Source organism: Enhydra lutris, unplaced genomic scaffold (assembly GCF_002288905.1).
Source record: "Enhydra lutris kenyoni isolate GAN:26980312 unplaced genomic scaffold, ASM228890v2 scaffoldscaffold88, whole genome shotgun sequence".
NCBI lineage: Eukaryota > Metazoa > Chordata > Mammalia > Carnivora > Mustelidae > Enhydra > Enhydra lutris.
In genome coordinates this window covers 2,843,237-2,853,330 of record NW_019154172.1, presented here as the reverse complement: position 1 = coordinate 2,853,330, position 10,094 = coordinate 2,843,237, and positions in this window count along the sequence as shown.

Below are 10,094 nucleotides of genomic sequence, written 5' to 3'. Positions count from 1 at the left end.
AAATGAGAAACAGGCTCTTTATTGTCCTGATGGGAACCCATCCACCTGGGCCCTAAACAAGCAGTGTGAGGTCAGAATGAGCGGTGGGAAGGGGGAATAGTACCTATAGCCCAGGCGGAGAGAGTCTGGGCCCAGATAGGGTGTTAAGTGAGCCCCAAACCCGGGAGAGGATCCTGGCCAACCGTAGGCCTTGCAGGTTGGCCATCGACCACTAGAGGTCGCCACTTCTCCCACTTTAGGTATGGAGCTGGGAGCTAGGTTCCAGCGCTGAGGAAAAAACTGCATGGCCTGTGGTGGGTTTCTCCATAGACTGAGTCTTTCTGTAAAGTCTCTTCGAATCCAGTAGCTCTGCTTTCAGTCTGGGGCTGAGCTGAATAGCAGTTGGCTTTGCAGGGGTCTTTTCTCCTGTTCTCTTTCTTTGGCCCTCCCTGCCTGCTTCACCCATCTTTTCTGCCCTCACCCATTTCCGCATTAAGCTCTCGGTTTATTGCTTTTGCTAGGGTGGGGGAAAGAAGTCACTTCTGCCCCTCCCTGCTTCCCTCTGCGGAAAGGACCGGAGGAGGAGGAGGAGCCTGGCCTGGTCTGGCTCTAGGGGACTTAGGGCGGGGTCGAGGGTGGAGCCAAGGCAGTACTGGATGTCCTGCCAGAGACATTCTTCAGAGATGTATCATGCTAGTCTCCCTTCCTGCGGTCTTGTCATCACTCAAGGTAAATAGCTTGCTAGAGGTGGTATGAGAGCGGGCAGCTTATTCCACAGTACGGACCTCTGCAATTCTGAGGTCTGAGTTCCAGGTCTCTGCTTCTGGAAGCCGGATTTCCTGGGGGTCCCTGTGTCTAGGAGAGGAAGGGGGGCAGTGCAACAGAATCAGATTCATCCCCATTGGAAGCATCCCTCCCCCAGCTCTGCATCTCTACAAGTCTGACCAAGTAAGGCCATTAATAAAAGCCTGTGGAAACAGTTGAACTCAGTGACAACCATTTCCTTGAACACACTAAGGCCCTGTGAAGGATACCAGAGTTGCCCAAAGATAGAAGATTTCTACTCTAGCAGCAGACTGGGGTCATGCTGTTGCCTGGGGACTTAGACTTTTCCTGGGTTGGAAGTGGCTGAGAAGGAAGACTTTGGGCAACATCTTGGGAGGAAAATGGGTGAGGAAGGAGGCCAAGGGAGTGGAGGGAGAGGAAAATGAAACTGACTCACCCTGGGGGAAGGAGTGAGGAAAAGGACAAGCGCAGTCTCGGTGTCTCTGTTCTGCCTTAAGAGGAGCTATTAGACCTATTCTTCTGTCTCTGGGTGAACCTGTAAGGGGATCAGAGATGTGGGGGATCAGGGAAGTGGGATCTGCCCCAGCCCAGTAGATACAGAGGGCAGAAGGCGGAGTCCCAAGACCGAGGGCGGGGGTGGCAGTGACTAGCTGGGGCCCTCTCAGCGATTCCTGGAAGCTGCAGTCTGGGTGGTGGCCCCAGCTCAGCTGACTTCTCCGAAGTTCCCCTCCCGCTTAGGGCCTCTTAGGGCTGTTGCTGGGCAGGTTTGGAGTTTGGCCTGAGTCTGAGAACCAATCACAAGTGGGGATCGCAGCCGCAGCCCCTCTTAGGGCACCCCCAGCTTCAGCACCTCCTTGCTCTTTATGGCTGCCCCTGAGCTCCCTGACAGCCACCAGCCTCTGACTTCTCAGAATATGGGCTTTCGTTTGGGGGGTTGCCCCCTCCCCTTTCACTTTAAAGCTAGGATTCAGCGCAGCCCCTAAGGGTTCTTTCCTCTGGTCCTGAAGTCAGTATGGGGTCAGTGTGGAAGCTTTCAGGAAGGGGACTCTGACCCAGAGCAACCCCTTTTCCTAGTCCCTTCTAGGGGAGTAGTGTGGCCAGACACCTCTCCTTTGACCTCTGAAACCCTCTAGAGGGACTTGGGAGAGAGGAAGCTGTGAGCCAAGGCCAGAGAGATGTGGTAGAGTGGCCCCGAGGTCTGGCATACTGGGGGGAATTTAGGGAAGGACGCAGAGGAAGTGGACCCCTGAGAATTGAGGTGGGGGTGGGGAGGTTATAGGAACAATCTTGGTATGCACGAGAGAGATCAAGCGTGCAGAAACTGGCCAGCGTCATTTCTGAGTGCTTGCTGGGGGAAGGGGATTGTGGTTCTGTATCAGTGTACTTGGGGGTGAACTTGTGAGGTCTCAGTTCAGCTGGGTCAGAATTCCTCTCCCCTCCCCCCTCCCAGCTTCCCCAGGGTAACTACCCATCCGATAAGCAGCAGCCTTCAAACTAAATTTATCTCCTAGACTTCCCCACCCCCCTGGGCCTCCCTGTAAGCAGGTGCTCACAGCTGGGTTTGTGGAGACCAGCACTCTTCACTGAACCAGCTTCAACCTTCCTGCTAACTAGGGGAGCGGCAGAGCGCAGGGCCTACGGGCTGCCCCAGGGCGTGAGTGGCCAGCCTTGAGGCTCCCTCTGTCAGGAGCCCTAGAGAGCAGAAATATGGAGGGTCTAGACAGTGGGACAGAGAGGGAGGGATAAGAGTGAGAACAACAGGGACGCCTGGGTGGCTCAGTTGGTTAAGCAGCTGCCTTCGGCTCAGGTCATGATCCCAGCGTCCTGGGATCGAGTTCCACATCGGGCTCCTTGCTCATCAGGGAGCCTGCTTCTCCCTCTGCCTCTGCCTGCCATTCTGTCTGCCTGTGCTTGCTCCCTCTCTCTCTCTCTCTCTGACAAATAAATAAATAAAATCTTAAAAAAAAAAAAAAGAGTGAGAACAACATGCAAGGAGAAGCTCCCCTCCAGATTCTCTCTGACCAGATCCTCTTTCATTTCTCACTCTCCCCTTCTGCCTGGTTTTACAGATAGAGACTTCATTTTATTTTTACTTATTATTTTTAAAGATTTTATTTATTTATTTGTCAGAGAGAGAGAGGGAGAGAGAGCAAGCAAAGGCAGACAGAGGCAGAGGGAGAAGCAGGCAGGCAGAGGCAGAGGGAGAAGCAGGTTCCCTGACGAGCAAGGAGCCCGATGTGGGACTCGATCCCAGGACGCTGGGATCATGACCTGAGCCGAAGGCAGGTGCTTAACCAACTGAGCCACCCAGGCGTCCCTATTTTTAAAGATTTTATTTATTTATTTGACAGAGATCACAAGTAGGCAGAGAGGCAGGCAGAGAGAGAGGAAGAGAAGCAGTCTTCCCGCTAAGCAGAGAGCCCGATGTGGGGCTCGATCCCAGGACCCTGGCATCATGACCTGAGCCGAAGGCAGAGTATTTTAACCCACTGAGCCATCCAGGTGCCCTATTTTTACTTATTTTTTAGACACTTCACTTTAACTTAACATGCTCCCGCACTAGAGTGAACTGAGTCAGGGAGCCGCCCCCTCTCCTTGAACCACAGAGAATCAGCCTAGACCAGAGATTGTAGTTTGGGTGTATGTGGTAGGGGTTCCCAGGTTCCCACGCTCTCCTACCAACACCCCTCAAATCCACCATCTCTGGAGCTGGGAGGCAGCTGGGTGGGCGAGTTAGAGCAGAGGGGGCTTATTTGTTACAGGCAGGTGATGAAGAGGTGTTAGCTTTAAAGGGTGTGGGCAGGGGAGGGGCTTCTTCCACAGGAAGTGGAAAGCCTCAGGAAAGTACCTAAGTCAGAGTCTATCAAGAGCAATAAACAGTTTGGGTTAACCTCAAACTAGACAGCACAAGTTCTGAATCTGACTTTGGGCCCTTGACCTGGGAGACTGGGGAAAATCTAGAGGGTGTTCTGGGGCTGAGGTCTGAAGGTAAAGAGAATTTGAGGGATGAATGTGTAACACTAGTCCAGAACAAGGTGCGCATGAGGCATGGCAGTCAGATCCCAGCGAAGCAAGCAGGCCTCAGGGGAAGGGGAGATGTAGTAAGAAGCTGACAAACCAGGGGATTTTCTCAGGCAGCACCAGAGAACTGTTGGAGTGGCCTGGGGAAGAACCTCAGTAGTTAGAGGCGGGATGGGCGCAACTTAGGAAGATCCCTGGCTGGGGTTAGATGTGCAATGCTGTACTCTTCCGTGCCTTGCCTGAATCTCTTTGAGACACAGCTGCACAGGGGCACCTGGCTGGCTCAGTCAGTGCATGTTTGGGGTTGTGGGTTTGAGCCCCACACCCGGCGTAGAGCTTACTTTAAAGAGAAAAAAAAAAAAAGACACAACGCTATAGAACTTTGAGGAGGAAATGAAAACCAGGAAAGATGGTAGGATTATTCCTAAAATGGAGCAGACTGTGTCCCTGGGATCTGTGGGCGAAAAGATATGGTGCTGAACGCCTTGCCACTGACCAGAGGGACAGAACTGATCTGCCCTTGGAACCAGAGTACCCCTCCTTTTTTTATCTCTCCCTCCCCACCCTGCTACTGACTCCTGGTTGACCTGCCTCTTTCATCACATAGTGTCACTCCTTTTTGGCTCTGGTAGAGGAGTGAGCAAACTTTTTCTCTGAAGGACCACAGAGTAGGCCATAGTATCTCTCTGTTGTGACCAGTTGACTCTGCTCTTGTAGCACAAAAGCAGTCAGAGACAACCTGTAAACAAATAGGCCATGGCTGTGTTCAAATCAAATTTATGACACTAAAATTTTAATTTCATGTCATGTTAACATGTCACAAAGTGTTTTCCCAACCACTGAAACATACAAAAATCACACTTAGCTTGCTGGCCACATAGACACTAGGGCAGATTTGGCAGGCGAGTGGTTTACAGACCCCTGCGGCTTTTTCCATCTGGCTGAACTTCTGCTCCACCTGGCCATGGAGAATCCTGTTTGTGTCACCTCTGGCCTTCACAATATAGCTGTAGAACCCTTTCAAGGTCCTATCTACTGATGGCTGCTTCCTAGTGGCTTCTTCAGTGACTTGGAAATGGCCAATAGAATAAACCCTTAAGGGACATTTCCTAAAATTCCTTATGTTTTGGATAAGTGTTTTAGGGTAAAGCAATTGTATATATTCTCTTTAAATCATCACAATAATAAAGTAGGGAGGACAGTTAAATCCAGTTTATAGGGGAGAAAACAAATGCCTAAGACCTAAGGTAGTCTTTTCAGTCTTCAAATTCTACCTAATTCCTTTGTTCTATTACTCAATTTCACTCCCAAAAGGCACCCTTTATCAAAATATTCAGTAATTTGGGCCGCAGTGATCCAGAACTTGGATGGCTGTGTTTTTGTTGTTTTCAAATGCCTTTCATGACTTGCCAGCATTTTAGGAAAATCCTATCTAAATTTTCTTTTTCAACCCAAAGTTTCAGGGAATTAAAAATACTTTCAAATGTATTCAGCATTTTAGCCCCAAGGAAATAATTACATATACATGGTCTTTGTTTAAGGTACACTGTCATGAAACCTACACTTGGGTTTTACTAGAGTCACAGCTTTTTCCCTTAGACAAACTTTATCGCTCAAAATTCTGTCCTTAAAAGGAATGCAGCTGCATTTCTTTTTAAAATAACCTATGTCTGGGGTGCCTGGCTGGCTCAGTCAGTAGAGCCTGTGACTCCTGATCTTGGGGTTATACGTTTGAGCCCTACATTGGGTACAGAGATTACTTAAAAATAAAATCTTTAATAAAATAAAATAACCTATATCTGGGATTGCTTACCAAATCCTTATTCTGTATTTGGAGTTTTTCTTTTATTCAGTAGCACTGATACATCCTACATGGCTCATCATGGGGAAGGAAGATACAGAGACCTTTTCTGTTTCAGACTTGACCCCAACTGCCAAACTCTATAAAGAGAGGGAAGGGGTCAGGGAAGCCAGGGCAAGAAACCTTTCTCCCCATTATAACCCAGCTCCTCCAGAGCTGTTCCTTAAAGCTGAAAATAAGCCACCTCATTTCAAAACACACACACACACACACACACACAAAACATTTCATTTCGACACGAAAGTTATTTCCCTCTTTCTGTTTCTCTGCTTTGCCTGATGAGGGATTTCTGAGAAATGACATGTCACCTCCCACAACCTCAGTCTGCAGTTTTGTTTTTCGAAATGAAGAGAGAGAGGGTTAGAAGAAAGGATTATTCTGCCATAAGCATACAGTATTAATTCAAAACTTGACCACAAGAGAGAATTGCCCTTCCCAAAACCCTTCAGCCTGGGTGGGCCCACCTTGCCTTAGATCTGGGCTTTCAGGGTCTAAGGAAATAAACAAGCTATCCTTTCAGGAAATGTCAATAACAAAGCAGTGAAACCTAACAGCTGCTCTTTACAGCACCCCAGCTGTCCTCCTCCCCACCGTTCCCACCAAGGGTAGGAGAGGGGTAGGAATTGCTCCAGGCAACCTCAGAAGTGGAGGTGGGAGCTGAGGATGGGGATGCATAGAGATTCAGGAGTAAAATGCACACAAAGCTAAGGTTTCCCAGATAAAACCCCTACCTCCTCATGAACTCTGAACACCAGAGTCAGATCAGCCAAGTAGGGGAGACTGAACTGGGTAGCAAAATTTTTGAAACCAGCTCCTCTTACTAGCAAAGAAACTAACTTTTTTTTTTTTTTTTTTTTTTTTTTTTTAGGGGCACAGAACTGAGGTGTTTCTTAATCAAAATAAAGTGGAAAAGTCATCAAATCCAGGATGAAACACAACAGTTAAACATTCTTTTCCTTGTCTGCTTCCTTGGCTGGCTTTCCCAGCACACCTTGTCCCAGGATAACTTGAATAAACACACACATGTGACCACAGGAGGGCGGGAAGAAAACCAAGTGGGGGTGGCGAAATTCTGAATGGAATGCAGCCCCAGCTAGTTAGGGGGCCCTGGCTGAGACCTCTGGCACTGGCAGTGGATTTATACAGACAGAGAAGCCAAAACAATGAGCTCATGGGCAAGAATGCAGCCTGTGGGGAAGTCTGGGCAGTCAGAGCAAACTGGTTTTTTAACTAGGATGGGAATAGCTGTAATCGAGTCTCCCACGGGAATAGGATTAGGGAGCGTGGAGCCACCATTCAGTATCTTGGGGTCCAGTTTAATAACTTTTGAGGGCTGTCCTTTATTCTCAAAGTCTTCTGCAGAGAGCACAGCACTCTCGGGTCTGTATTCAAGTTGGTTCCTTTCCCCGGTGAGTGAACTACCTACTCTAGATGAGGGTCTTAAGACAACCTTATTCAAAGCAACTGGATCTAAAGCAGGTTTGCCAAAGCCAGCCCTTCAGCCAAGATCCAGCGATAGCTGTGAGCCCAGAGACTGTGTGTACTCAGGGCTGCCACTTGAACATGACAGAGGAAACAATCAATGGTGTCTTTTTTACTTCCCAAATAAACACAACCCACCCAGCTGTGTCATTTACACCCAAGTAGACTTCCAAGACCAAAGATACATTTTTTTTCCTCCACCAGTGTTTTTCACTACTTTTATATAAGGCCCCAAAAGGAAGAAATTGAACAGATACTACATTCAGTGGCTATGTATGGTAAAGGGGAAGGAAGGCAGGGAGGGAAGAAATGAGAAGAAAAAAAATTATCTGCATCTCCCCACCCTCCCCTTTGCTCCTGGAGGTTCTTTCCTAAGACCATACTTTTGTGCATTTTGTTCCCTATTCATTAAGTTTCAACCTAATTTTTTTTTTTTTTTTAAGATTTATTTATTTTAGAGACAGAGAAAGGAAGCATAGAGCGGAGGAGCAGAGGGAGGGGGAGAAATAACTCAGGCCAACTCTGTGCTGAGCAGAGCCCAGTGTGGGCCCTAAAAATGTTTTTTTGAGGCCTTGACCATATCTGCTTCCAGAAGTGGTCACCCTTTGTCCCACTCCTTATCTTAGAATATCTTTATCATGGCACTTTATGCAATGTATTCTATTTTTGTCCATGGTTGTCACTCCTACAAGACTGTAAGCCTTGACATCTTTTTTTTTTAAGACTTTATTTATTTATTTGACAGAGAGAGAGAGAGAGAGAGAGATAGATCACAAGTAGGCAGAGGGAGGCGCAGACAGAGGAGGAAGCAGGCTCCCTGCCCAGCAGAGAGCCTGTTGTGGGCCTCATTCCCAAGACCCTGGGATCATGACCTGAGCCCAAGGCAGAGGCTTAACTCACTGAGCCACCCAGGTGCCCCTAAGCTTTGACTCTTGCCACAACTGGCTTTCTCATTCTATGGTTTTGTAATACATTCAACTCTTCAGCACGTATCCTGAGAACAAGGACCTTCTCTTATATAATCAATCACACTATAATTAAAACACACTCAATTTAACACTGATACAGTACTGTTTAACATATTGTCCATATTAAAATTTCCTCAACTGTACACATGTCCCTTATAGTTTTCATCTAGGATCCAATCAAAGATCGTTCTACCATTAGTTGTCATGTTTCTTTCCACTGTTCCCTATTGTTTTTTTAAAGTAGTCTCCATGCCCAATGTGGGGCTTTAACTCACAACCCTGAGATTAAGAGTTGCATGCTCCACTGATGAGCCAGCCAGGTACCCCAGTTCCCTAGTCTTTTCTTTCTTGAGGAAGAATTATTCCCTTTACAATTTCAGTGTCCAACAGTGCTTGGTGCAAGCAGTCCACTGCCATGTAATGAATAAATGAAGAGACTCCAATGAACATCTGGCTGCCTAGAGCTCATTAAATGTCCCAGCTCATTGCTGAGTTGAAACATTCTTAATAAACTACAGTAATCCTTGAACAGGAATGAGAGCAGGCAAAGTGAATAATACAGAAACAGCAGAAATACACCATGGAAATGGAAACTTGGAAGGGGTAAAATCTGGAGTAGTATCCTTGGTCCTAGCAGGTTTCCCATCAGTCAGGAACGATTATTCTATGCAGATAAAGAAAGGAACCGCAAAGGGAAACCAAGTATAGTGTGGGAACAAAAGCCTGCCACGTGTATTCTTTTTTTTTTTTGACCTCCCAAGAATCATGAGTAAGGAACACTGAATTCTCAGGGCAATTGGCTGACTCAGTTGGTAAAGCAGGTGACTCTTTATCTTGGGGTTTAAGATTTGAGCCTCATATGGAGTACTGAGCTTACTTAAAATCTTTTAAAAACAATGTATTTAAGTAATCTCTACACCCAACATAGGGTTCAAACTCATGACCTGGAGATCAAGAATCACACACTCCTCTGAACCAGTCAGGTACTTTTTTTTTTCATTAAACTAGGCTCCATGCTCAGCCTGGGACCTGAACCCACAACCCTGAGATCGAGTTGCATGCTCTATCAACTGAACCAGGTAGGTGCCCCCAAAATTCCAAAGTCTAAAAAAACAAAACCAACCCCCCCCAAACCCCCACTGAATCCTCAGATGCCTGTTCCATCTGCACTCCCAACCCCCATCTTCCCACATGCTTCACATAACTAAGATAACACTGTAACAACTATGAAACTACAAAGCTGGTCCAGTTAAATTTTCAAATCTTGAAAATGAGAAGCCTTTGAACAGTGTGGGAGGATTCAAGAAGACAAAGTTCTGTAATCATTGAACGAGTGGGGCCAAAAAGAACTAGGGATAAATTAAGACAGCAGACCATTTTGAACTCCAGGAATTAACAGCCCATGCTCTGAGCATCTGGCTGGAGCCATGCAACACACCAGTTGTGCAAGTTATTTCATTTTAATTTTTGTAAAATATACCAGCTGTCACAACTGCTTTAATATTTTCTGAAAGGAAACAGTATGAAGCAAGAGCTCTAAAGTCACAAAACAGGAACTGAAAGACAAAGTCTGGTTATGTCAAATGAAGGGAAGTGTTGATTACTTTGACTCCCTCAGTGACTCATGTTACCTAGTTACCCATTTAAGCCAATGTTCAACTACAGAACTGGCTTTACATCACAACCTACCAATGGAGCGACTGCGCTGCACAGAACTCAACAAGGGCCCAGATTCAGACCCTTGGGTCCAATGTTACCCTCCCTCCAACCCTCTGCTTAGGAGTGTACTAATGTGTAACAGCTCTGTAATGATAAAAAGTTGCCATCTCCTAGTAGTTAGGCTCCAGAAAAGGAGGGGCTTCCAAGCAGAAATGAACTTCTAAATGCACAAAAGCACAGAATCCTGTTTATACTATTAGTACAAAATAATGGTGCTCAGGGCTTGAAACCAATATGCAAACTTCGCATTTGCACATTTCCATGGTGATTCAGCTCCC